We start from the raw sequence: 14556 nt of genomic DNA on the forward strand, positions 1-14556 counted from the left end.
CCGCATCAGTCACCAGAGCTCTGTATTCAGACTGTTTAAGTGCCAAGGAGTTCAAGTCCTCAGGCGTAGTCCCAGACCCCATCCGTTCCTCCAACTCAGTGATGTCATTTTCCAGGCCCACCACTTCCATAGTTCTGCGCTTCCTCTCGCTGGCAATCAAAGATAGAGTCTGACCCCGGACCACAGTTTTGTATGCCTCCCATAAAGAAACAGGGGAGGACACCGGCCCTACATTTTCGGCACAGTAGAGATCCATACACTTAACCACTTCCGTACCAATGTTGGGGTTGCGAAGATGCCATGGATTAATTGGAGCGACCCAACCCCCGGACTCTAGCCGCACGTCAACAGTGAGCCAGAGTGGGGAGTGGTCTGAGATCCCTCTAGCCAAATGCCTAATTTCCCTCACAGAGACCATCTGTGCCGCTGGTACAAGTATGTAATCGAGTCTCAAGAGACTACCATGCGCTCCCAAATAGAAGTTATACTGGAGCTGTCCAGGGTGCAGCTGCCTCCAACAATCCGCTAAACCCAACGTGTACAAAAAATTCCCCAGCCATAGCTGCGACGTGGGGAGGGTTCTGCGAGGGCTACGATCCTCTTCCCCACTGACAACTGAATTAAAATCGCCACCCACTACCAACAGACCATCGGGGAGCCCCAGGACCACCCCGCCCAAATCAGAAAACGTGGTGGATTCTAGACCAGGGGGAACATACACAGACAAAATGGAGATCGTCTTCCCCTCCCAACGGCCCACAACAGCGGCATAGCGGCCCCTATCATCCAAAACCATGTAATCTATTTCGAGGGGGAGGGAGTTTCTAACCAGGATGCCCGCCCCCTCGACCCAGTAGTAAAGCCAGAGTGGGCCACCAAACGGTAGCCCCGTCTATTCAACGCATGGCACGTATTTCCTACGAGATGAGTCTCCTGGAGTAAAACGATATCCGGGGAGTGTCGCTTCAAATACTGCAAAACTATCCCCCGTTTTATCCTATCCCCGAGACCATTAACGTTCCAGCTCAGCACCCTCAGCCCCCTACCCCCCATCCCAGAAATGAACAAACAGTCCCCCCCCGCCACAAAACAGGCACATAGGATAAAATACCGACCAAATCGTAGCCTCGAAACAAACAAACAAGAAAAGACCCCTCCACCACCCCCCAAGAACCCCTCAACACACATCCCCCCACTGTGCACCCCTGCGGTAGACCAAAAAGCCACCCCAACTTGCAGTGTGCCTGTCGCTCCATTTAACTAACCTACAAGAAGAGAGAGAAAGAAGTCCCCTGAGGAGGAAGAGTCCCAAATCCCCCCCACCATACAAACATAGCTATCACAGAGCCACTGCAGAGCGTCCATAAACTGGCTCGCCGGCGCAGACTCACTACTCCTGTTCTTCCAAGCCGCCCTCGGCGCCCCTCGAACTCTCCGGGCTGGCACGGTGCGTCGTCAAAGTGTCCAACCAGTCACTGGCCACTTCAGGGCGGTCGAAAAAGAATGTACGTTTGTTATGTTCAATCCTCAGGCGGGCCGGAAAAAGCATGGCGTACTTCAATCCCATGTCCCTGAGATGTCTTTTCACCCCCGTAAAGCCCATACGTTGCTTCTTTACCACCTGTGTAAAGTCCGGGTAAAAACTGATCGACACATTCTCAAACTTAGTGGAACCATTGGCACGCGAGGCCTGCAGGATAGCGTCTCTGTCTCGGAAATTAAAAATCCTGGCTATTATAGGCCTCGGAGCGGCTCCAAGCTTGGGCTTCCCACCTGGAATTCTATGAGCACGTTCCACCGCAAAAAGATTACTAAGACCCTTTGGTGCCAAATGGTTCCGAACTAGGTCTTCCACCAGAAGATCCGCAGGCACGTCTGTGGAGTTCTCCGGAACACCTACGATGCGAATGTTGTTGCGCCTGGCCCGGCTCTCGAAATCATCCAGCCGACGGGCAAACAAGTCTCCGGCCGTTCGAAGATTGCGGACCTCGGCTTGGAGATCCGAGACGACCGAAGTCAGGCTTGCGGTCTTGATGTCCAGGGATTTGACCCGCTCATTGGTTTTCCCCAAGTCCGTCCTGATAAGGTTGACCTCGATTGCCACCATGTCTAACTTAGTAGCTAAAGTTTCATACTGCTGGCCCATAGCAGTCCGGACACTGGCAATGGCGCCCATAACATCCTGTAAAGTCGGATCCTCAGTCGCGGGAGGACCGTCACCGGTCTCCTCAGGGATCTTGCTTGCTCGGCCTGGGGATCCCTTCGGGCGAGTAAAGCGATCTATGGTCTGAGAGTGGGCAACCCCTCCTCGGTTCGGGCCTCTGGTGTTGCGCTTCTCGGCATCCGCCCTGCCCGCCATGATGGGCAACGAGCTCCGGCGGGACCTTTGGGATCTGGTCAGAATGATTCCCTCCGTGGCAGGCCTGCAGAGTCGAGAGGTCGAGGATCAACGGCCAGTGTGGGATTGATGACTAGACCAGGGCAGCAGTGTCGATCAGCAGCGAGTCGGCGCCAACAATGACCAAGAGCGAAACCGAAAGTACCACAGGGGCAGCGGAAGTATCTCTCAGCCGTTGTTGTTCACTTGCCACCTGGGTACCTCGGAAACTCAAGCCCCCGGATAGCCTTCGATACAGGCCCCTTCCCCCCTTTCTTGTGAATCACCACAGTTATGGAAGACTTTCATGATTCTGGAACCACACCAAGAGTCATTACGATGGAAAATAACGCTGTTAAAGACCCTGAAGCACTGAACGTCTGAAGTGGCTATCCCTGATCTCCTCTGAATCCATGCAATAACGCTTAGTGAAGGTGTGGAGGAGGGAAGCCCATGTTACCGCACAGTAAATCTCAGCCACAGGAACACCCCTGACAAGTGCTGATGCAGAGGACTCTGCTCTTGGGGACTGAGCGCAGATTCTCTCAATCAGTTCCTTTGTGAGGCACAAGATGATGCAATGACATAAGGTCCTCTTCTGGGCAGAGGTGCCCTTCTTGCAGCCTCTACAGTCCACACCTAGGGTCAATATAAAAATAGACTTCCTTTTGGGGCTCTTACTGATATGATCATGCCCTTACGTGCCCGCATTGCTGCTCTGCTATTTGTGCTGCTGCCTGGGCCCTTGTTGGGATATTGTGGCACCACCACAGGACTCCGTATTATTTCTTCTCTGCTCCTGAACACGGACCGCGGACTGCCTGGACTCCATCTCCCACAGGGCAGTGCGATCTCGCGTGAGGAGCAGCGCCAGCCAGCCACCGGGTCCATAAAACTCTCTGGGGGGATCCAACAGCGCGGGACGCGCGTGGGCCAAGGGCGGGCCCGTCCTTGCCCGTCGAAGCCCGGAGGAGGCTGGGCTCGGCCCCCCCTCAACAAGTGGCCCTACATTATACCACCTCTATAACGACCTTCAGGTACAGATTTTAATTATAACTTTCTGTTGATTCGTGTGAAGCGGGATTGGTACTTAACGTCGTGGTGGAGTGATTATCTGACGCATTTATAACGAGGGAAGAATCATTACTATGCCATGAGATAGAACTAACAGGGAGGCGGCTGTCTCTAGACCCCCTATCTCATTCAAGGCGAACCTCATTAGGATTACATAATCCAGCAGGTATCTCCCAAAACTTAACCCAATCCTGCTCATCACCTCATAACTTGGGGACTGTACCAGTGGTCTCGGATTTGTTGGCCCTTGTACATGATGAGCCGCCAGCACTACAAATGGATATCTCTAACGGGCCAAGCATAGCCTCTAGAACCCGGACTTCCAATTCTTCTATTGGGGGCACAAAGGCTAAGCCGAGGGCAAAGGCATCCGTGAACCGTAAGAAGGGTAAGGGTCCATCAAAACAAAAACTTCAAAAGGAATCCGAGTGTGACTCCCAGACCAATACAGCGGTAAAGAGTTGCTCTGTAAGTACTCAGACCATGGATGTTTCATTGTCTACGCAATTCTGCCCAAGGAGGACGGCACAGCCATTAATGCCATTAATATGACAGTATTGGACACTGCCCTTGGTCGGATCAGGGAATCTAGAGACAAAAATGTTGCTTCATTGGGCGGCCGTTTAAAGCTTCTGGAAGGTACATTGATTGATTTGTCTGGGTGCCTGGAGTCTTGTTCCATTTCCGTGATCTCTTTGGTGCCCAGTGAGGGGCAGAGCTCTGGCAATGCCCCATACCATCAACTTTCACTATCGGCCTCGGCCACATCAGAGAAACTGCTGGCAATGACCCTGGCGATCGAGGAACTTTTGAGAAAAATACAGGGTGTAGGCACAAATAACATACCGCCCAGTTGCTTAGGGTGTCTAGGGAGCACATCAAATGGTGGAAATATAGCCAACCCCCATATGGCGGACATCTCACAACCAGCCGTGCAATCTGGGAGGGGTGTTGGACATATGAGTCATTTTAATTTAGATTATAATAAAGCGCCATCTGATATAGCACCCGTTATTAACCAAAGACTGCCCAACCCGGAGATCACATATAGGGTAAGGGGCAGGGTAAATGAAGAAGGCCTGACCTTGAATCTACCTCCAGAAGCCACACCATATACAATAATATTGGCAAATGTACCACAATCCACGTCCAAATCAATTGAATCCTGGGAGACTTTACATAATAAGTCTCTTTGCACGCTCTGGTTTAAAATTGGCTTAACTGATGCCCTATTTAGCGAACTTAAAATGGCAAGGAGAGTGGGGTGGGTGGGGAAATGTGATAAGAGGCTCCCGGGTGATTGCATAGTCCTCACTTTTAGAACACCAAGTTTAACACAAGAAATTTTGAGCCTACAGGGTTCCCTCTATGTGACCAATCATGGAATAAATGTACTCCCGTTGGGTTACTTGTATCCCCCCACTAACTACCTCCGACACGCAGGACAGGAGATGCAACTCCCAGCCCATTTCATGAATAACATTCACCACACTCAATTTAGCATACCTTTGACTGATAGATTTGAGGCCCTTTCTTCCCTGGATGATAACGATTGACTCAGTAACATTAATAGCAATAGGGTACAATGTCAATCAATAAGAACAATCTCGCAATGTACAGCTTTACTTTTAAATACTGAACAACCCGACATTAGGGCAAGAAACGCCGCTAATCATTGTAACAACTGTAATACTCTGAGTGAAATAACTCAGTCGAAGGCCAGCATTTCTTATAGTGAAACACCAAATAGCTCTGGTGGCCCCAACGTAGTCCCTGCCCCCACTGATTGTATATCACAGTCTGGACCTAGAATGAAAGAAATAGAGATCCTGTTCTGGAATGTGGCAGGTCTATAGGCTAAACTGTCTAATGCTGCCTGGCTGGAATTCATCCATAATTTTGACATTAAAAGTATTTAAGAAACTTGGTCTGATAACATCTTACATATTAATGGTTTTAAGACATTTTCCAGTTCAGCGCTGCCATCAAGTAAGGGAAGGAATAAGGGCGGCCTTTGCATCTATGTGTCTTACAGGTTAAATGCTCACAAGATAGACCTCATGAAGTCTAAAATCTATTATCAGGTGTTAAAAATCAACTTAGATAAAAAGTATTATTTAGTCTTGTCAAATTATTATAATAATATGCCCATTGCGGATACATGACAAATCTTGATGCATTTGCAGAGAGATTTGGACAAGACCCAAAGAAGTTCTGGTAAAGACTACTGTATAATCTGGGGCGGGGATTTTAATTGTGGACCGTGCCCATATATCGAGGGAGATGTTTGTGGTGTAGATCCAGATGATGCAAATGATGCGTCCCATTTCTTGCACACTGCTTCTGGAGATTCATTTAATTTGCTAAAATATTCTATGGATTTGGGATTTGCAAATAGTGTGTGTTCGTCCCTAATTCCTTTTAATAGTCCCTTTAACGGAGGTGGCTTGTTTTCAGCCATAGACCATATACTGGTATCAAATAGATATGCGGACAGAATACACAATTACATCCTGTTGCTTTTAGCGATCATTAACCGATTAGCGTCCTTTTAAAACTCCCTGCCAAAGCATTAACAAGTAAAACATTGGCAACACACCTGGCAGGAGATGTTGCTATTGATAGACAAAATGGTTAGACAGTCAAATGGGCGGCTGTCAACCAATCTGAACTTTGTACGCACCTCTTAACCATCTGCAAAGATGATTTTACAGCTTATCTCGACATAAACACTAACAAAACAGATATTCCTAGTTCTTTTGGGAAAACAATTCAGACTATACAAAACAGACTACGGGCAAAAAGTAAGAAATGGGCTGACAAGAGAAGCGGTTGGTTTGTTGCCAAATGTTCCCAAACCCATGCAGCCTTGATAACCTCCTTACATAAACCCATAAAAGATCGAGCAGATATAAAAAGGGCAAGATTAGCCTATAAGATATCTCTTAAGGAACGCAAGGCAAACATAAAGTCCGAATTATGGCAAGATCTAAAACGAGCATCAGCCTTGAAAGAAACAAAAGGTTTCTGGAAGGCAGTGAATGCCCCTTTCCTTGCCTCGGGTAACCTGCCTATTATCGAAATAGAGGAGGATAAATGGGTGTCCCATTTTTCTGGCCTTTATAATAATCAGGTGGATCCGCAAAACGAGGCGGCCATACGTTTAATCCCTCCAAACCATCTTCCTATTGAAATCGACTTTGATGCCCAGGATGTAATCTTGGCCATCAATGAAAGTATGGAGGGCAAAGCCCTAGGCTCCAATAGCATACCAGTGGACTTATTTAAATCAGATCCACTGCAATGGGGACCCCTGTTAGCCCTGGTCTTAAAAGCTTGCTTGACCCTGGAATTTACAGCCACTTGGACGGAATCGACACTGGTCCCTATTTACAAGAAGGGCAATCGTGACGATCCGTCCTGCAATAGACCAATCTCATTACTAGATTCTTTTGCAAAGGTGGCTGGGCGTGTTGTTTTAAACTGCCTCCAGTTATGGGCAGAGGAAAACTGTATCATTTCAGAATTACAGTATGCCTTCCTGCCAAGGTGTGGGAACCACCGCACAATGCTTAAACCTGAACTTACTGGTTGGAAAGTATTTAAAGGCTAAAAGGGGGAATTTATTTTTATGCTTTGTTGATTTGAGTTCAGCCTTTGACTGTGTTAACCATCAGAAGCTATGGAGCATTTTAGACGCCATGGGGGTTGATCAACTCATTCTTAACTTTTTAAAACAGTCTTATTTACATGCTAGGGCCCGGGTGCTCTATGGAAGGGGTGGTGAACTCAGTAGGACCCTATCGGTAAAGAAGTGGGTGAGGCAGGGGTGCGTGTTGGCACCCCTCCTGTTCACTCTTTATATTAATAACATGGGAGCAAAATTAAGTAATGATTGTCAGGACTTGCCATGCATAAACGGATGGCCAATAAGAGCTTTATTATATGCAGATGATGCCGTCCTATTGGCTCGTACCCCCATTGGCCTACAAAATGTAATTACCAGATTTTCTGCCTATATGCTAGATCTTGACCTTCGTGATGTGGAAAAGTAAATTTTGCCATGTTCTGTGTCCCTACGTGTTCCCCATCTTATGTTATATGTGCATGATTAATATGCATATGTATTCCCTTATGATCGATTAAAGACGCAATTCTAGTTGTGTCCAACTTTAGTATGTCAAGTTTCCAGTTCTCGTGAAAGCTACGAGTATTAGGCCTATGTAAAGCTATGTTGCCACGTTTCACAGTGTGCACGTTAATTCAGAATAAAGTCCCCGTTTCTAGGCCTCAAAAGGGCCCGGACACCAGATTCAGCTCCTGTTTTCTGAACCCTCGCTGAGGAGCGATACAGCCCCCACCTGCATCCCTGACCCTTCACTTACTTCCTGCCTCACAGTGCCCGGCTCGGCCTGGCTCTGCCTGCCAGTCTGCCAAGAGTATGTTATGATTCTAGTTATCAGTCCAGCCCTCCTTCTCTGCATTCCTAAGCTACTGAATCGCATCAATAGTTTCAGTCATGGTCTAGCCTTTACGTCTCCATGTAAGAGAAATACTGTATTAATGGTCATTTAATATTCCTCAACACGCACTACATGTAGAATAATGCTTTGCCCTGATAACTTTTGGATTCTATCAACATGTTCTCTAAACATCAGATACTAGATAGTGTTTAGGTTCATGTCGCCCTGACACTCCAGACTATAGTCTCCTCTTCTAGCGCAGAAGTCATAGCCCCCAGTTCCTCCTAGTAACACGTCATTGCCAGCTTGCGCGCACCACTAGGTCAGAGGTCCCGGCTCCTTAGGTAGCCCCCTCCATGTTTCCGCCCCATTCATGACATATTCTGTTACGTTTACATCACATGTCTATGTACACGCCTCTTGTTACACCTACTTTATGCCTTATCTTTCGCGACTGCTACGAACTCCGCCCACTGCTACGCCTACTGTATTAACTGTAATGCAATTGTTTAGCTATAAATATTGTGCACTGTTATTAAAAGTTAGCGCGCTCATCCCAGATCCTGCCCCGGCAGCTGCCGGGCCCTGCCATCCTATTCCCGTGCAGGTTGTCCTGTTGCTGTCCTTTATGCTGTATTAAAACCTGCAAACTCCAGCTACCTCGAATCTTGACTCTTATTTATTGAGCTATCTGTTATTGTATATCCTGAAAAATAGATCCGGTAATTAATTATTTATTTACCACATAATGGCGCCCGAATAGGGACTTGCCCTTTCCCCACGCGCCGGAGAAGCCACGCAAGCCCCCTGATCCTCTGCAGTCGTGACGGAATCATCCTGCGCAGTGGCAGATATTTCTGCTTCAAGTATCCCTCAGGCCCACGGAGGAGACGGAGGTTGCGGTCCAGCATCCAGATGAGGCGGTGGAGGAACGCGGCGAGTCCCGACCAGAGCCCAAGCCGAGAGTCCAAGGTCCGAGGTATCCGGAGGCCCACCCGTAACTGAAGTCCGAAGTTCGTAGTCCGTCGTCGTAGCAGTCCAGTCCAGTCCGAGGCCTTCCGTTCTTGCTGCCCGGTGAGTACCGTTGCTGGGGTAGTATCTAGACAGGGTCAATTAATTTGTCTCTGGTCCGTGGGTTTGGGTACGCAAATCCAACACGAAGTGTCCACCTAGGTGGATGCGGGTCCTGACGTGTCTCTTTATGAGACCGGTATGTTTCGTACTGTTTCAGCAGTGCATCTAGTAATTCTAGTAAGTTCTAGTCTCGAGAAATTCATGTGTTCCTGTTCTCAAGTATTCCAGGTAATGTTTCTGTCCGAACTGTTATTTTAAATGTCATTTCAATGTGTTTTCAATGTCGTGGTATGAATGAGTTGTTTCCTCAGTCATTATTGTGTTCATTGTGTATTGTATTGTGTCCAGATCCCAGTTTACGTCATGCCTCTGTTCTCAAAATTACGTCAGTTAAGAACTAGGAAAGGTCTGCTCGAGGAAGCAGTTCCTGTCCCGCCTAGGGACAGTCCAGGTCATTTTATGTATCAAAAGCATGGCATAAGTGCCATATTATATCTAGACTTATGGGTCGAGTACACTAAGGAATTAGAAGAGAAATATAGATGGCCTGTATCAGGCACATGGGATGCCGAGTGCATCATGCGAGTAGAAGAAGCATTATGGAAAAAGAAAGCCAGACAGTCCCAGAAAGATGCCATCGAGTTATGGCGCAAAGAATCTCATAAAAGAACTGAAAAAGAAATCAGAAAGTCAGAATTAAGTAGAGAATCCTCAGAAAGAGCCCAAGAAAGGGAATTAATCGAAATAGGTGAACGAGTTAAAACCGAACAGTCAGACGGACAGAGGAATGCCCTTATTAAGGGTATGTACCCTCTTCTTGCCGAGGGCTTGCCAAAAGCAACCCCGGAGGCATCCAGTAATTTTCCGCCACCCTTAGTTCCGACCAAGCTACGTCACAAACCGACCGCAGCCGATATTTTTCTCTCGTCCTATTTGGACGACACAGTCCCAGAATATGCAAATCCTGTTCCGCCAGCTCCTGTAAATAATGTAAATCCTGCTCCTCCAGTCACCGGGGCACCTGTTACAGCACCTGTTACGGTACCCCCGGTCCAGCCTACATTACAAGTACCCTCTACATCGATCACTCTGCCAGCACGAAGAGTATCAGTCGACGATTCCAGTTTAGGGGCCGCGGGGGGAGGTCCTCCTGGTACCCCGCCGCCACAGAAACGTGTAATATTAGCCGAGTTACATGAACGTGCGTTACAGCGTACGCCCAAACATCAATCCGTTGCAGATATCAGGCGAGCTCTCACCGAATGCCGTTATGATCCAGTCCCAGGTGATGATAGTATGGTTATATATTCATTGCGTGTAAGACGGGTGACCGAGTATTTGGACACCCTACCAAATATGAAAGAAGATCTAGACAGAATATATCGTTTCATTCGTACAGGAACAGACCCAGAAAGTATTGGCGAAATTATGTCTTTAAGGAAAGCTGAGATTCAGCTCATGCTATTAAAGTTTCTAATAAATTGTTTAATAAGGGAACAAGATTACCCGACTAAAGATCCGACCGAAATGAGAGTTCTGACAAAATGGAGTGATCATATAGCCGAGGGAAGACACAAGACACTCAGTAGTATAGAGAGTATGTACAAGAAAATTCGTAAGGAAATAATAAGGTTACACGAACAACGCAAAGAAGCACTAGTAAGCGAGAAAGAAAATGACTCTTCTACCGAAGAGGTAGACGACGAGAATCCTTCCAGAATAGCGTATGTAGGTAGAACTAGACTTTCCGACCGACATTCACGTCTAGACTACAAGAAAACTGTTCCTCCTCCAGCACCAGAACAAGGTTCTCTAGAGCAAGTATTTCAAGCTACCGATCACATTCTGAAATTACGAATCGGTTATAGTGAACTTAGTACCATGCATGAACAAGAACTAGCCCGATCAGCAGTCCGATGGGCTACTGATTCTACCACTTTTCCAGACGAAATAGTGGCACAAATGTTTCTGAAACTGCCCCCAGCCGAGCAACGACTGGTGGGTATGTATATGATCCAGCACCTCATTACACTGTATGAGGGTCAGCATTCTGATCCAGGTCCGTTACATGATGTTCTGAACGAGTTACTCCAGTATAGATGGAAAGGTCTAGGTACCGATTTAATTAGTATCATTCTAGAACAGCGCCACAAATATAGAACGTTTCTAAATCCGTATTTTGTTCACGTCTCACCCCCAGAAAGTAAACCGTTTTACATAGACAGACAGCATCCGTTACGAGAAGTGCACCCAGTTAGGACACAGGGTGGTGAAATGCAACGAGTATTTGTTTACACCCCGATTACAAAGATGGAACTCTTAGAGATGAAAAAGTTAATTCCCTGTCACGATAAAGATCCAGCAGGGTTCCACCGTGAATTAAAAGACATGCTCCGTATGGGAGAATACACGTATCCAGATATAATTAAAATGTTAAAAGTCCTGTTGCCTGCGGGCATATATGAAAAACTCAAAGAAAAAGAATGGGAGGTGGGAGAGAAAAAGATAGATTGGGCAGTTCTAGAAGCTGAAGAAAATACACGTGTACCAGGTACCGGTCTAGGAGATAAATGTAAAGAATTACCTGAACTGTTAATACAAGTTTTGCCAAGATTACTAGCCACGAAAAAGGAAGACTGGGATGCAATCTCAGCCTGTAAACAGAAACCAGACGAGGATACTAGTGATTTTTATTCTAGATTCGAGAAATGTTTTAGTATTAACAGTGGTTTGAAGACGAGTAGTGAGTCATACCCTCATCTTTTTGTTACTAAACTAGTCGAGAGTTCAAGTCCACAAGTTAAAAATCGAGTTTTGAAAGTCGAAAGTACCTGGCAAGCTAATACTCCGTCCCAAATGCTTCAGATGCTCCAGTATCACCAGAATAGAATCAGAGAAGAGCAAGAACACGAAAGGAAACGTATGAAAGACACGAAAATGAAAGTATTAGTTGCACAATCTGTTCCTCAAGACAGTCAGAAGAGGGGTCCGAATCAAGCCAGTCATCCTGCAGTTCCCGTTAAAGGGACCTGCAATTATTGTAAACAACCAGGTCATTTTATAAACGAGTGTGCAGTTCTGAAACACAACATAGCTACCGGTAAGACTAAAGAAAGACCACGTCCGCCTAGGCAAGAACAAGTTTCACAGACTTCCCAGTTACCACAGAATGCACAACAGACAGTTACAGTACCGCAGCCTATAGCTGCAACACAGCATGTTACACAGCAAATGTACCAGTATGCACAGTCCGAGTATCCAGAGTATCAGCCGTATTCATGAAACAGCCTAGAGAGGGAGGTAGGCTTGCCTCTCATCGAGATACCTGTAGATCAAGAGGGTCCCTATGTTCACAGTCAAGTATTAGGGAAAGACAGAAAGTTTCTGATTGATACAGGGGCAAGTAGGACTACTATCAGTCATGACGAGGTTCCAGGGGCTCCGCTCTCAGGCTCTAGAAATGTTTCCCTTGGATTTTCAGGAAAGCCTATTGTAAACGAGATATCGAAACTAGTTACTCTAGAAGTAGGTCCATTGTCCCGAACTACTGACCTATTACTTACGAAATCATGTCCAGAAAATCTGTTAGGCATTAAAACACTGAAAGAATTAGGTGCAGTCATTTGCTGCTCCCCAGAAGGAATACGTTTGTTTTTACGTGACTTTAAGGGTCACTATGTATTACGTGATTTTGATCCAAGATTACTGAATGTCCCGCAGCATCTATGGGCACAAGGTCCAACTGATGTTGGTTTTATGCAAATCACAACACATCGTGTGACTCTCAAACCAGGTGTAGTGTTACCACGAATCAGACAGTACAGACTGCCACCTGAGGCTGTAGCAGCCTTATCCAAAATTATTGACGAGCTCATTGTTCAAGGAGTGGTTGTAGAAACTGACTCCAATGTATGTAATTCTCCTATTATTCCAGTCATGAAACGTACTGATCCAAATGCACCTCCAGTATATCGATTAGTGATTGACCTTCGAGAACTTAATAAATGTATCATTCCCCAGTACCCAGTTGTTCCAGATATCTCATCCCTATTGACAGCCATTGATTCTGAAGCTATGTTTTTCACTGTCATAGACCTCAAAAACGCATTTTTCAGTGTCCCCATTCATCCAGATAGCCAGTTCCTTTTCGGATTCTGTTTAAATGGAAGGAGCTATAAATTCACACGAGCTCCTCAAGGTTTCACAGAAAGTCCTAGTATTTACAGTCAAGCACTTAAAAGACAACTAGACAATATTCACATGCCAACTGACACTGCCCTGCTCCAGTATGTCGATGATCTACTGATCACAGCCCGTTCTGAGTGTGACTGCGAGCGTGCGTCACTTACAGTTCTGTATTTCCTAGCCGAGATGGGGCACAAGGTGTCCCCTTCGAAGCTTCAATTCTGTGTCCAGCAAGTGATCTATTTAGGCCACTTACTGTCCAAGAGGGGTAGGCAGTTGACACCTGACCGTATCCAGTTAATAGCGAGTCTTCCTCAGCCCAAGACCCAGAAGGAGGTACGAGCTTTTATCGGCCTCACTTCCTATTGCAGACAATGGATTCCTCAGTATGCATTTCTAGCCAAGCCACTGATACAGTTAACGACACAGGAGGCAGCCGTATCGACTGTCCTCCCTTGGACATCTGAACATACACTTGCTTTTAATGAATTAAAGAAAGCTTTATGCCAAGCACCTGTTCTAGCTACACCGAACTACAGTAAGCCTTTTACACTTTTTGTCACAGAACGTGAAGGTACAGCATTATCTGTTCTCACACAAGATCAAGCAGGACAATACAAGCCTTGTGCTTATTTTTCGAGCACATTAGATCCAGTGGCCCAGGCTCTGCCTGCGTGCCTCAAGTCAGTTGCAGCCACAGCACTAGCTATCAGACAAAGTGATTCCATAGTGTTAGGACACTCTCTGACAGTACAAGTTCCACACTCCGTGGAAGTTCTTTTAAACCGAACACAGACCCAACACTTGACAATTGCACGTTTAACAGGTTATGAATTGACACTGTTCCAGCCACACATAGAAATCAGACGCTGCAACGTTCTAAATCCTGCTACACTGTTACCGTCAGTTTCTTCAAATCCTGCCACACATGACTGTGTGGAAGTTGTTAACACTATGACAAAGCCAAGACAAGACCTGACAGATATTCCGTTACCAGATCCAGACCTGACACTTTATGTGGATGGTTCATGTATGAGAACAAGTACAGGAGAACTAGTAGCCGCGTATGCAGTGACTACTGACACTGAAGTTATAGAGACACACCGTATTGACACCCTGTCCGCTCAAGCAGCAGAGCTAGTCGCTCTGACTCAAGCCTGCATACACGCCAAGAACCTGAAAGTTAATATTTACACAGATTCACGTTATGCATTCGGAGTCGTACACGACTTTGGAGTGCTCTGGCAAGAAAGAGGTTTTATGACTTCTCATGGAACCAAGATTCAGCATGGTCTCCTCATTCAAGCTCTGTTAGAAGCAATACATTTACCGACAGCTATCGCTATCATGAAGTGCAAAGCACATACGAAAGTCACTGACATT

Source organism: Lissotriton helveticus, chromosome 1_2 (genome assembly GCF_964261635.1).
Source record: "Lissotriton helveticus chromosome 1_2, aLisHel1.1, whole genome shotgun sequence".
NCBI classification, from domain to species: domain Eukaryota; kingdom Metazoa; phylum Chordata; class Amphibia; order Caudata; family Salamandridae; genus Lissotriton; species Lissotriton helveticus.